Genomic DNA, 14,116 nt, shown 5'->3' with positions numbered 1-14,116 from the left:
TCTACTCGCTTACTTGAGCATAAGACCAATTGTATTCAACAGGGCTTACTTCTGAGTAATGTGCATGTACAGGATTGTGCTGTAAAGCTACAATCCGCTGCACATTTGGCGCTGTGGGTTAAACCACAGAGCCTAGGACTTGCTGATCAGAAGGTCAGTGGTTCGAATCCCCGCGATGGGGTGAGCTCCTGTTGCTCGGTCCCTGCTCCTGCCCACCTAGCAGTTCAAAAGCACGTCAAAGTGCAAGTAGATAAATAGGTACTGCTCCGGCGGGAAGGTAAACGGCATTTCCGTGCGCTGCTCTGGTTCACCAGAAGCGGCTTAGTCATGCTGGCCATATGACCCAGAAGCTGTACACTGGCTCCTTTGGCCAATAAAGCGAGATGAGCGCCGCAACCCCAGAGTCGGTCACGACTGGACCTAATGGTCAGGGGTCCCTTTACCTTTACCTTTAAGCTCAGTTGAAGACTAGGATTTTAAACGGAAAACTTTATCCCTGGGAATATCTCTGTTGGGTCCATTATTCTTTTCACATAGAAAATAATTTTTAATTGTTTTTTTCCTATATGGACTGGTTTTTAATTGTTCTAACACACGGAACTCTTGTCAGTTCTATGTAATTGTCAGTGGTTGTGCCATAGACCAGTGTTTCCCAACCTTGTGCCTCCAGATGTTTTTGGCCTACAACTCCCATCATCCCTAGCTAGCAAGACCAGTGGTCAGGGATGATGGGAGTTGTAGGCCAAAAACATCTGGAGGCACAAGGTTGGGAAACACTGCCATAGACCAAGAGCCAAATAGCTCCTAGACCCTTTCCTGGCCTTTGAGAGAATCTAGACATTGCAATGCATTTTTTAAATTTTATTTTATTGTTCCCCTTTCTGTCGTGTGGGGTCAGCTAGGAGTCGCTGTCTCTTTGGATGGAGTTTCATTGGGACGGTTGCGAGAGGTCTCTCTGAACGCCTTCCAGAAATACAATACAGTGGTACCTCGGGTTAAGTACTTAATTCGTTCCGGAGGTCCATACTTAACCTGAAACTGTTCTTAACCTGAAGCACCACTTTAGCTAATGGAGCCTCCTGCTGCCGCCGCGCCGCCGGAGCCCGATTTCTGTTCTCATTCTGAAGCAAAGTTCTTAACCTGAAGCACTATTTCTGGGTTAGCGGAGTCTGTAACCCGAGGTACCACTGTAAAGGGAAAAGGACGTTGAGGAAAAAGAAGGGGAGAAAGTTCTGTGTGAATGACTGGCTCGTGGCCGTCACAGTGGCGTAGCGTGGGTTGTCAGCACCCGGGGCAAGGCAAGTAATTTGTGCCCCCTAACCCGTGGATTTGCGCCCCCTAACCCGTGGATTTGCGCCCCCTAACCCTAACCCCCAGATGTTGCGCCCGGCCCCCCCTGCACCCCCCACGCTACGCCACTGGGCCGTTATCCCGTGAAATGACACACAGCCGTCAAGCAACACACACAGACACGATCCGGAAGGCAGCCAAGGGCCACCACGCGCGCTTCCCCGGCTGCCAGCGTGGATGGCTCATTTTTTGCCCGTGGCGACAGAGACCCCCTGGGTCTCGCCATTAACACGCCTCGTCCGCCCCGAGGACAAGCTGCCACACGACAAGCTGCGGGCGGACAGCGCTCCCGCTAGTTTTCTCCGCAGGAGTCTCTGCTGCGCTCTCTCTCTCTCTCTCTCTTCCCTCCAGCGCGGAAAGAGCGCTGGGAAGAACGCGGGCGGCGCAACTTGGGCGCGCGCCTCCTGTACAGAACGGGAGATGGACCTCCGCCCGCCCCGGAGGAGGCGAGCATCTCCGCCTGTCCCCAAACCCCGCAGGCAGCCTGGCTCGGGGTCGCGCAAGACATATGAGCGGTGACTGTCACAAACCTTGTTTTCCAAGACACGTCCTCTTTTTCATGGGTAGGTAAAATGAGAGTCGTCATAGCGATCCATAGCTAAAAGTAGCAGTCGGCAAATGTGTCTTCTTTCTTGATAATAATAATAATAATAATAATAATAATAATAATAATAATAATAATTATTATTTATACCCCACCCATCTGGCTGGGTTTCCCCAGCCACTCCGAGCAGCTTCCAACAAAACACTAAAATACAATAACCTATTAAACATTAAAAGCTTCCCTAAAAAGAGCTGCCTTCATACAGTGGTACCTCGGGTTACAGACGCTTCAGGTTACAGACTCCGCTAACCCAGAAATAGTACCTCGGGTTAAGAACTTTGCTTTAGGATGAGAACAGAAATCGCAGCGGCAGAGGGAGGCCCCATTAGCTAAAGTGGTGCTTCAGGTTAAGAACAGTTTCAGGTTAAGAACGGACCTGCGGAACGAATTAAGTACTTAACCCGAGGTACCACTGTATGGCAACCCTACCTGTACCCCAACTTGAGAGGGGCAAGTCTAAAGCGAGAAAACAAGGGGAAGGGGACGGTTCCAGCAGGAGGAGGAGATCAGTGTCCAGAAAGAAAGAAAGAAAGAAAGAAAGAAAGGAAGGAAGGAAGGAAGGAAGGAAGGAAGAAAAGGAGGAAGGAAGGAAGGAAGGAAGGAAGGAAGGAAGGAAGGAAGGAAGGAAGGAAGGAAGAAAGAAAGAAAGAAAGAAAGAAAGAAAGAAAGAAAGAAAGAAAGAAAGAAAGAAAGCGAACATCCCTTCGCAATCTCCACCTTCCGGCTCCCTCTTCGGAAAATATTCCTGCTCCAACCGAGAGCCTCTCCCAAGGGGGCCGGACAGGTGGGAGACCCGCGTCGCGCGTGTGCTTGAACTTGGCAAGCCCCAGCCCCCAGTCCCCTCCCCATAAGTGGTGCTTGTCATTCTTGTCTGAGAAGAAGGCAGGCGGCAGATCGGGGGCGCCGCGCTCGGCCCCCGAGCAGCACCTGGCGCTTTGTTGTGGGCAACCGGGTTACCTGGCGAAGCGGACGCTGCCATAGGAACTTTGCTCAGCTGCGCCCCAGGCGAAGGGGGCGGGCGCGGAAAGCGGGCTCCCCCTGGGCGCAGCGCGGCGAAGGGACGCCCTTCAGAACCGCCGGGGAGGGCGCACGACGCAGCGGCTTCTCGGACGGAGCGGCGGCTGGAGCGCGGGCGCCTTCGTGGTCCCCGGGCAGCTGGCGAGTCCGAAGAAGGGGCCGAAGATCGGGCGAGCGAGGGCAGCGGAGAGAGTGCGTATCTTGCGCGGAGGGGACGCGGCATTCCTTGCGCGTGGGAAGGCGGCGCGCAGGGGGCGCTGCATGGGCGACGCGCGATGGTCAGGAACCGCGCGTGAAAGTCCCGGCGAGCAAAACAAAGCGGTCTGGGGCGCGGAGAGTTTAGGGGAAGGAGAAGGGGAAGCGGGCTGATGGAAGGAAGACGCCTTTTCCCCAATGGAAGAGGCGCTTCCTCGACGGCGGCTTGAACGCGCATCGATGTGCCAGCGCGATGATGGGCATGTTCGGAGTGACAGCCAATATGCCCGAGAGCACGGCCACGTCTTCAGGGAAAACAGGAATGCCCCACTCTCAAGCCCTCGCTTCAACAACTTCTCCCTATTCTGGACGATGTAAAGTTCCCGTCCTTCTTTCCACGGGAGTATATTTTAATTTGCCATGGTTGATTCGCCCCCCGCCACTCCGCTCCAAAGTTTCCCGAATTCCTTTCGGATTTAACCTTAGGGCTCTCTCTCTTCTCGTTTTCGCTTTCTCAAGTTTTTCAAAGCCTGCTGCTGAAATGGGAAGGAAGAGAACAATGTCTGAAAAAGTTGAGACAAATATTCCCTTCGGGAGATTTGTCATCTTGTTGATGATTAAACGGGGCTAACCCCTTGGATTTCTCCCCTCCCGCGTTTGCTTTGCTTCTACGGATGCCTATAAGAACTTGAAATCTAAGATAGTGACTAGTGGTAGCCTTGGTAATCTTTCTGTGTTTCAGGTGTGTTTATTCTTCCTAGTCTCTACTATGTTGAACATGGAGTTATCAGAAAAGTCTGGGCAGAGCAGTAGATGACTCCCAGCAGGCTTACTATAGTGAAATTCTGTAACAAAAAATAGGGGGGGGGGGAGAGAAAATACAGGGCTAGCAACTAAATTCTAAGTAGTGTAAACATCTCCAGTGAGATGGGTTTCTGTCCTCCCCTCAAGTATAGTGGTACCTCAGGTTAAGAACTTAATTCATTCCGGAGGTCCATTCTAAACCTGAAACTGTTCTTAACCTGAGGTACCACTTTAGCTAATGGGGGTCTCCCGCTGCTGCCGTGCCGCCATCGTGCGATTTCTGTTCTCATCCTGAAGCAAAGTTCTTAACCCGAGGTACTATTTCTGGCTTAGCAGAGTCTGTAACCTGCAGCGTTTGTAACCTGAAGCGTCTGTAACCCGAGGTACCACTGTATGTCGTATGATGGTTTTGCAAGTTGTGGAAGACTGTTGCTATTACTTTTTCATCCTCACAGCAACTCTTGGCACAGGTAGCTTTGAATCTAAGGCACATGGCTGCTTTAATCCAACTTCTCCAAGCAATCATTTTGTACCTCCAAAGGTACAAAAAATCTTAGAACATTTGAAGTAATACTAATAGATAATGCCTTAGAGCATGTCTAGAGTGCCATCCTCTCATATCAGGCTTGCTTGGAATTATGTGAATATATTTTAGAAACTTGAGCAGGTTCACACCCAGTCCATCCCCAGAAAGGATACTCTGATTATGGCACTCTCCAGAGAGGCAGGTAATTTTCTTTAAAAAAATTAATAAATTATTGAGATTTCAAAAAATTACAAAAGGTAAAGAAAAACAAAAACAAAAAAGAATCAAAACAATTAAAAAAAACAAGTCGGTCTTTCCATGTCTTATCTTTCATTTGCTTGTTTCCTTGACCTCCTCACACCTCCCTTTTTTGTATTCTAGTTCAATTAGTTATTTCAGCAAATCCTTTCCATCTTTGTTTTTATCTTAATAATTTATCTTAATATATTGTAACTTTACATTCTCACCCATTAACAATCCATTTTTACTTAATCCTTTATAACGTTACTGCTAAAACCACATAACTTCATTCCAGCATCCTTCTAACATTCCTCAATTTTACAATGTTTCTGTAAATAATCTTTAAATTTCTTCCAATCTTCCTCCACCGACTCTTCTCCCTGGTCTCGGATTCTGCCAGTCATTTCCGCCAGTTCCATGTAGTCCATCACCTTCATCTGCCATTCTTCCCGGGTGGGTAGATCTTGTGTCTTCCAGTACCTTGCAATAAGTATTCTTGCTGCTGTTGTAGCATACTAAAGAAAGTTCTATCCTTCTTTAACAAGAGAGGCAGGTAATTTTCATTAAGAAAGAAATGGGAGCTGGATTGAGGAAAGGATCCTAGGACTGTTTATAACAATGGAGGTGAAGCACAAGCCAATGCATGTTAACCAAAAAGTAAGTGCTAATGAGAGACGTGGGTGGTGCTATGGGTTAAACCACAGAGCCTAGGACTTGCCAATCAGAAGTATGGCAGTTTGAATCCCCGTGATGGGGTGAGCTCCCGTTGCTGGGTCCCTGCTCCTGCCAACCTAGCAGTTCGAAAGTACATGAAAGTGCAATTAGATAAATAGGTACCACTCTGGCGGGAAGGTAAATGGCGTTTCCGTGCGCTGCTCTGGTTCGTCAGAAGTGGCTTAGTCATGCTGGCCACATGACCCGGAAGCTGTACGTCGGCTCCCTCGGCCAATAAAGCGAGATGAGCACCACAACCCCAGAGTTGGCCACTACTGAACCTAATGGTCAGGGGTTCCTTTACCTTTACCTTTAAGTGCTAATGAGGGCAGTGAAACTTTACCCATAGTAAATTGGTTTTCAAACAGCTTAGTTCTCAAACGTTTTGGCTCCCGAACACCGCAAACCCAGAAGTGAGTGTTCCGGTTTGCGAACGTTTTTTGGAAGCAGTACGTCCGACGCGGCCTCCATGGCTTCTGAGTGCAGGAAGCTCCTGCGGCCAACTGGAAGCTGTGTCTTGGTTTTCGAACGTTTTCTGAAGTCGAACGGACTTCCATAATGGATTCCGTTTGAGAACCAAGGTACTGTATATGCTTAAGACTGAAGTCTTAACATTGGTCACTTCCAGAAAACCTATTTAGTGAACGTGCATCTTAATTTGTTTGTGCAAAGTTTGCACGGAGGTTAGATGGCACTGGCTATTCATTGACCATTCATTCTTTATACCATATTGCATCAGGTCATCATTATCCCACACTTTAATGCATTTTCCAATCACTTTTCATATCATAAAAAGTCTGGTTGGGGGGGGGGGAAGCACGTTTGTTGTGCAGGGCACCAAATCAGTTTAAATTGTACAACCCGAATTTGCTGATATGTGACTGAATCCCATCTGAAAATAGCAACAATTGAGAGTCGGTGGAGGAAGATTGGAAGAAATTTAAAGACTATTTACAGAAACATTGCAAAATTAATGAATGTTAGAATGACGTTGGAATGAATTTATGTGATTTTAGCAGAAATGTTACAAAGATTTAGGAAAAAACAGACTGTTAATTGGTGAAAGGAGGGAAAGTAAAGTTATATTAATATCAAGATAAATTACAGGACAAAAATTTGAAAAGAGGGAAAGGATTTGCTGGAATGGATAATTGACCTAGAATACAAAAAAGGGAGGTGTGAGGAGGTCAGGGAAATAAGCTAATGAAAGATAAGTAATGGGAAAATTTGTTGTATTTTTCCTTGTTTTTTCTTTTTGCTTAATGGATTTTAATTTTTGGCTTGTTCTTTTTTATTTTTATTTTTTATTTTTTGTATTTTATCTTTTTTTTTTGTTTAAAATGATGTTTTTTGTTTTCTATTTTTGTACCTCTAAAATTTTAAATAAATATCTTATATATATATATATAAAAGAAAATAGCAACAATTGAAGTGCCCATTGTTTTGCATAACCTATCTATCGGCATAGTGAGGATGTCATCACTGTGCATCATTGGCCACACAGAGAAGCAGTCATCACCACACTCCTATAATAGCTCAGAAACCACGGACAGTAGAGAGGGCAAGTTAGTGTTTGTCCCACAATGTATTCAGAGGCAATAGATTGGGCCTGCTTCAGATGTAAACTTTGCAGTGTGCTTGTCGGTAATTCATAATTGGTTTCCATGATGCACAAGAAAAATCTGAAGATTTCTATCATATGCTGATCCCCTGCCCCCAAAATGTGGGATGCCTCAGCATTCAAAATATAGACAACCAGAATTGAGCTAGTTTCCCTTTTACTTTTTGTGGCAATCCTATTTGGGGGAAGGTCATAGTCCCATGGTAGATCATCTGCTCTGTATTCAAAGGTCTCAATAGTTCAGTGGGTTAGAGCATGGTTCTGAGAATGCCAAGGTTGTAAGTTTGATCCCTGTAGGGGACAACTGCATATTCCTGCATTGCAGGGGGTTGGACTAAATGATCCTCAGCGTCTCTTCCAACTTTGATTCTATGAAACAGGCCTCATGTCCCATCCCCAGAATCTCCAGATAGGGCTGTGAAAGTTCCCTGTCTGAAACCTTGGAGAGCTGTTGTCGGCTTAGGAGCCAACTCCTAAGGACTAAGGGGTCTTCACCATCCCCAATAAAATATTTGAGCCCCCCCCAATTGATGGGCATTACCATTCAAATGGTGTCCATGTACCACATCATGCAATTGATTATGCGAGGTAGGGCTTACTTGGCAGTGGCGTTGCGTGGGTTGTCAGAACCCGGGGCAAGGCAAGTAATTGGCGCCCCCTAACCCGTGGATTTGCGCCCCCTAGCCCGTGGATTTGCACCCCCTAACCCCCAGATGTTGCGGCCAGTGCGGCCGGCCCCCCCTGCACTCCCACGCTACGCCACTGTTACTTGGCCCCCCCGTATATATTTTATTCAAGTCAGTGTGTAGATCATACTGAGCTGGGTCTGGCTCCAAATAAGGTAGCTTCTTGTTTTACTTACTATGTGTCCTTTACAGAAATCTACAAAGGACAGGATTTGACAAGCAGTGAAAGGAGTCAGGAGGTGCAACTTGTGGGTTTCCTTAAGAGCCTTCCTTCTTTGTATCCCTCCTTCAAGCTCTGTGATATTGGTAAGTGGATTGAGTTAGATTTGGCATGATTACTGCAGCGTGTGCAGAACTGACCATGGGAGAATGGCTTTTATTTAAACCAGATCTCTCCATAGAACAGGGTGGCGTTTTTAAGTGAGTTGCATTTTGAATGTGTTCATTTCAATTCTGTCTAGGAACTATTTTTTAAAATATGCATCCATATCTCTCCTTTCCCCTCTTTTCCCCCTTTGAAATAGCAAATGATTATGGCCATGTCTTAGTGGTAGTTGTGGTGGGGGGTGGGGTGGGTGGCTGTAAAAATCTGACTTTTTAAACCACACAATTTTTGCTATCTGGGCACAGTCAGGGCCAAAATAGGTGGGGAGGGGGAGAGAGAATCTAATTAGGATCTACTATATTGTTTGTGAATTAGCATCCCTGCAAAACTGCTTTGACAATGAGGGAAGTAGAACTCTGAAAGAGTGCTTAGCCTTTTCTTCCCAGGTCCTTTCTGGGATGCAAATCCTCAGCCGATTAAAGCTGTTATTAGAAAACAGAAAATCCACGTTCAGATGCTGTCCTTGTATTTTCTCTACTTCGCAGCTAATAGCAGCTAGGATGGGTTAATACTGTAGAAAGTAAATAAGAGAAAAAGATTAAAATCTTCTTCCAGAGTGGCTGCTTATTAGAAGAGAAGAAGAAGAGTTTGGATTTGATATCCTGCCTTTCACTCCCTTTAAGGAGTCTCAAAGCGGCTCACATTCTCCTTTCCCTTCCTCCCCCACAACAAATACTCTGTGAGGTGAGTGGGGCTGAGAGACTTCAGAGAAGTGTGACTAGCCCAAGGTCACCCAGCAGCTGCATGTGGAGGAGCGGAGACGCAAACCCGGTTCACCAGATCACTACACCACACTGGCTCTCCAATTATTATTATTATTATTATTATTATTATTATTATTATTTAAAAGATCCTCATCACAGATTTCCCAAGTCATTTCTAGTTTGCCTCTTAAATATGCATATTGTTATTCTAATAAAATAAATGCCAGAAAGGACTGATAGGTGCTTACTAGAGAAGTAGTTTCATGTTGTAGCCTTTACATATTGTCACTGGTCATTAATTTGACTTGGAAATGATCTCCAAATCTCTTGGGAATGATGGTATCACTGACTTGACTGTATTGAAGGTGTCTAGTGGCCCATGCGGATAGTGATGATTAAATTTATTACCAGCAGGTCCTCGGGTGGGTCAAAAGAATCCAAAATTCAGTATTCAAACAGAACAAATTACAGTCACAGGCAGTGCCTATTTTTCTAGAAAAAGAGGGGCTGGAATTCACCACGAATACCTCCCTTCTTCTCTTATATTGACAATGGCACCCACTTGAGAGGTGCCATAACTGAGGTTCTGACTGAAAAGAAAGCCCTGGTCCCAGGAATAGGGCAGATCCTGATCAGTCTTGTGTCCTGGTCTCAATCTTTTGTTGGAAGACGGTCTGTCTTTCAGCCCGCAGAGCATCATGAGAGCCAGTGTGGTGTAGTGGTTAAGAGCGGTAGTCTCGTAATCTGGGGAACCGGGTTCGCGTCTCCGCTCCTCCACATGCAGCTGCTGGGTGACCTTGGGCTAGTCACACTTCTCTGAAGTCTCTCAGCCCCACTCACCTCACAGAGTGTTTGTTGTGGGGGAGGAAGGGAAAGGAGAATGTGAGCCGCTTTGAGACTCCTTCGGGTAGTGATAAAGCAGGATATCAAATCCAAACTCTTCTTCATCCCCCAAACATCTCCTGGAACAAGTGAAGAAGTTACATTAAGGAGGAGAATGCTATTAGGCACATGCAAAGTTTCTTTACCTATCACAGAGTAGGATAGCCAGGTCTACACATATCTGGCACGAGGAGGCTGGGCTTTCAAATCAATATGGTTTCTCTACAGACCTAAGCATTACAGCTTCTCTCCATAGAAACCAACCACTGGGGCTGGAGTGTTGTTTAGTGGTTTTTTTGGGGGGTGGCACCTACAAGCTGGGGACGCGGGTGGCGCTGTGGGTTAAACCACAGAGCCTAGGACTTGCCGATCAGAAGGTCGGTGGTTCGAATCCCCACGATGGGGTGAGCTCCCGTTGCTCAGTCCCGGCTCCTGCCAACCTAGCAGTTTGAAAGCACGTCAAGTGCAAGTAGATAAATAGGTACCGCTCTGGCGGGAAGGTAAACGGCATTTCTGTGCGCTGCTCTGGTTCGCCAGAAGCGGCTTAGTCATGCTGGCCACATGACCCGGAAGCTGTACGCCGGCTCCCTCGGCCAATAGAGCAAGATGAGCGCCGCAACCCCAGAGTCGGCCACGACTGGACCTAATGGTCAGGGGTCCCTTTACCCTTTACCTTACCTAGAAGCTGGCTCCTATGTCTACTGCAGATCCATTCTTTATGATGTCACCACCGATCTAAATTTATTATCTATAAACTGCTGTGGATGAAATAATAACAATAAATTTGTTACTCTTTAAAGTTATCACAAGGCTCTTTGTTAGTTTTGCTGAAGCAGCCCAACAGAGCTACGCTTCCCCCTCTTATTCTTACCCGATTCTCCCATGGCAGAATATTACACATATGGGCAAACAGAAGGTGATTGTGCAAACCTGAAGAAGAAACATATTTCTCTTAATTTTGAAATGCAACCGACTGTTCTTCTAGCCTTGATTTTGAATTGTTGCAAAGCTTAGTTTGGTTCCTGAAATCATTCCTCCCTCTGCTGCCACTCCTGTACATAGAAGTTAATGGCCAGAGCTCGTCTGTAATAGAAATAACTCAAATCTAGTGATAAATTATAGCTCAGTAAATTTGATTTGGTCCTTTTGATATACAATTAGGACTCCAATGGGCTTTTATTGTGAAATCAGTGCTCTCTTACTGTCTATTCTTCACATAACATTATCAACACAGCATGGCAGCTAATATCCCTCCTCCACATTTAAACTGCATTTATCCTTTCTGTAGAAAATCTGAAAAGATAAACTGGTTGCCAACAAACTTTTTGCAATGCTTAAATGACACATTTGTGATATTAAGCCCCTGTCCAGAAACACCCTCAATTAAGATGAAGGTTTTCTCTCCCACTTCAGGATTGGTAAATTAATCTAGCAAAGCTTGGAAGCATGTGTTATCACCAATTATTGCTGTTGCTAATTGTCACTGTGTTTCTCTCTCCCATTCTCCCTCTCAAACATACACACAAAGATTTGGCATAAAATTCACAGATTATAACTCCTGCATTTCATGGCTCTTTCACTCTACTTTTCACAATTTGTATTATCTCTATACTCCTATGTATATATGTACATTTGTATCTTCCAACATTCTATGCATCCAATGAACTGGGCTTTAGTCCATAGAAACTTAAACTGAGGATTCAGCTACATTGGCAAGGAAAAAGCGCTTTATATGCGTTGTACAGTGGTACCTTGGTTCTCAAATGCCTTGGTACTCAAACAACTTGGAACCCAAACACTGCAAACCCGGAAGTAGGTGTTCCAGTTTGCAAACTCTTTTTGGAAGCCAAACATGCTCTGTTTTGAGTGTTAAGCTGACAATTTGAGTGCCGCACTTCCATTTTGAGTGTTATGCTGAGGTTTGTCTGCTTTTGCTATTTATTTCATGTTTTTGTTTTTGTGGCTCTTTTTTTTATGTGTGACTATGTGGAACCCAGTTCAGTTACTGACTGATTCATTATGTGACTGCAGTACATTGTTTATTGCTTTCATTTTATGGATCAATGGTCTCGTTAGATAGTAAAATTCATATTAAATTGCTGTTTTAGTGGTTGTTTTTAAAAGTCTGGAACGGATTAATCCATTTTGCATTGCTTTCTATGGGAAAGCATGCCTTGGTTTTGGAATGCTTTGGTTTTGGAACAGACTTCCAGAACTGATTAAGTTTGAGAACCAAGGTACAGTGGTACCTCGGGTTACATACACTTCAGGTTACATATGTTTCACGTTACAGACTCTGATAACCCAGAAACAGTGCTTCAGGTTAAGAACTTTGCTTCAGGATAAGAACAGAAATCATGCTCCGGTGGTGCGGCAGCAGCAGGAGGCCCCATTAGCTAAAGTGGTGCTTCAGGTTAAGAACAGTTTCAGGTTAAGAACGGACCTCCAGAACGAATTAAGTACTTAAACTGAGGTACCACTGTACCACTGTATATGCTTTATAACACTGTGACACCAGATGGCACTGTAGAGTTCTGTTTTTGCCTACCCGATTTCTCATACAAAGTTTACAACACGTTTAATTGAAATGCTTCTTTGATGTGTCTCAATCCAGCCTAAGACTGAATCCGAGCAAGGCAAAGGTGGTATGGCGGGTGGTCCCTGACTTGGGGATTTGAGAAAGTAACCTGTTTTGAATGGATTGCACTCTTCCTGAAGGGGTACCCCTGGATTCACTACTGTTACTTGAGGCAGAATTGGTTTCAATTTCAAGCTTTGGCTGATTCACCAGCTCCGGATTCTTTCTGGACCAGGATATCCTGGTCACACAATCCATTCCAAGTAGACCATTACAATGTGCTTTTTACATTGGAAGCTGAAAGCTGCAACTTGCATAGAATGTGACTACAGTGGTACCTCGGGTTACATACGCTTCAGGTTACATACGCTTCAGGTTACAGGCTCTGCTAACCCAGAAATAGTGCTTCAGGTTAAGAACTTTGCTTCAGGATAAGAACAGAAATCGTCCTCCAGCGGTGGGGCGGCAGCAGGAGGCCACATTTGCTAAAGTGGTGCTTCAGGTTAAGAACAGTTTCAAGTTAAGAACAGACCTCTGGAACGAATTAAGTACTTAACCTGAGGTACCACTGTATCAGGGTTTTGAGCAGTGTAGCAAAATGAAATCACACCACACTGATTCTTAAAGAGCTGTACTGCTTGTCTATATGCTATCAGATATAAATCAAGGTATTAATGGGATATAAGGTCCTAAATGACCCGGGACCAAAATGATTGAAGGAGAGACCCTTTCGCAATAAATGTCAGTCTTGAGATCTGTGAGGAGGCCCTGCTCATTTTCCCAGAAGGCATTTCTTATGGCACAACAGCATGAAACAGGGCCTTCAATGTGAAAGCACCCCAGTTATGGAACCCTCTTCTCTTGAAGGTTTGCCCATCTCCCTCAACTGGTTGCATTTTGACATCAGCCCAGAGACCCATCTTTTCATTCAAGCTGTCTTTTCATTCAAGACAGCTGACATTTGAGGCCCAAGGGTTAGTGTTATGTAACTGGTGCAAAGTGATGTAAGGTTAGGGTGTTTCTGTTGATATGTGTAATGGTTCTAGGGGTTGCTCGTGCGTAAATCGACACCACACCTGGCTAGGTTACCTGGGTGAACCCTTTCTGTCTGGACAGCCTCTCACCTGTGGCTGTCTCAATCGTTGGCAGAATCCGTCAGTGGGAGTTTCTTGAACTTCTTCCAGCAAAGAAGCTCTTTGTCGCCTAGTTGCCGCCTACTCTCCCTGCGCGGAAGCCTTCTGCGCAGGGAGGGTGTGGGCAGCGGAGGACCCGTGCTCTCCCTGCTGGTTCCCGGCGAGGAGTCATGGAGCCACCTTGCCGATTCCCCCATCTGCCCCCCTTCTCCACTGGTGCTACGCTGAATTCCTTCCCCAGAAGATGGGCCGCTTCTCTCCCTCCCAGGACGCTCTCCTGAACCCCTCTGGAGCCCTCCCTCTCATTCTGGCTCCGATGGCAGTTCCCTGACAATATGCTAATGTTTTTAGAGTTGGGATAATTGTTTTTCATGTAGATGCAATTTTATTATTTTGTAAAGGGCTCTGAAAAACTACAGAATGAAGAGCAATATAAAAATGCAATAATTTTATTTTTTTGAGTTTACATGGCTATTCCTCTGGAATTTGTACTAGACTTGCTAACACATAAAGGTAAAGGGACCCCTGACCATTAGGCCCAGTCGTGACCGACTCTGGGGTTGCGATGCTCATCTCGCTTTTTTGGCTGAGAGAGCCGGCGTATAGCTTCCTGGTCATGTGGCCAACATGACTAAGCCGCTTCTGGCGAACCAGGGCAGCACACGGAAACGCCGTTT

The 14,116-nt window shown here is 45.7% G+C and overlaps 1 protein-coding gene across 3 annotated transcripts in view; it reads left to right on the top strand.

Moving 5' to 3' along the window:
* Positions 1–2,864: 2,864 nt before the first annotated feature.
* GLIS3 (GLIS family zinc finger 3) overlaps positions 2,865–14,116 on the top strand; it is a 186,956-nt gene continuing 175,704 nt past the window's right edge. The window contains exons 1-2 of one of the 3 annotated variants that reach the window (XM_083718650.1): positions 2,866–3,163; positions 13,174–13,280. The gene's annotated coding sequence lies outside the window, so the exon portion shown is untranslated. Of the gene's footprint in view, positions 3,164–7,949; positions 8,064–13,173; positions 13,281–14,116 lie in introns of all 3 variants that reach the window. The other 2 variants (XM_083718649.1, XM_083718651.1) reach the window with 2 other exon arrangements.

The sequence above is a fragment of the Podarcis gaigeae genome (genome assembly GCF_964106915.1).
Source record: "Podarcis gaigeae genome assembly, chromosome: 17".
In the NCBI taxonomy this organism is placed as follows: Eukaryota; Metazoa; Chordata; class Lepidosauria; order Squamata; family Lacertidae; genus Podarcis; species Podarcis gaigeae.
Note: the sequence above shows the minus strand (reverse complement) of the source record. Positions and strands in the feature narration are given on the sequence as shown.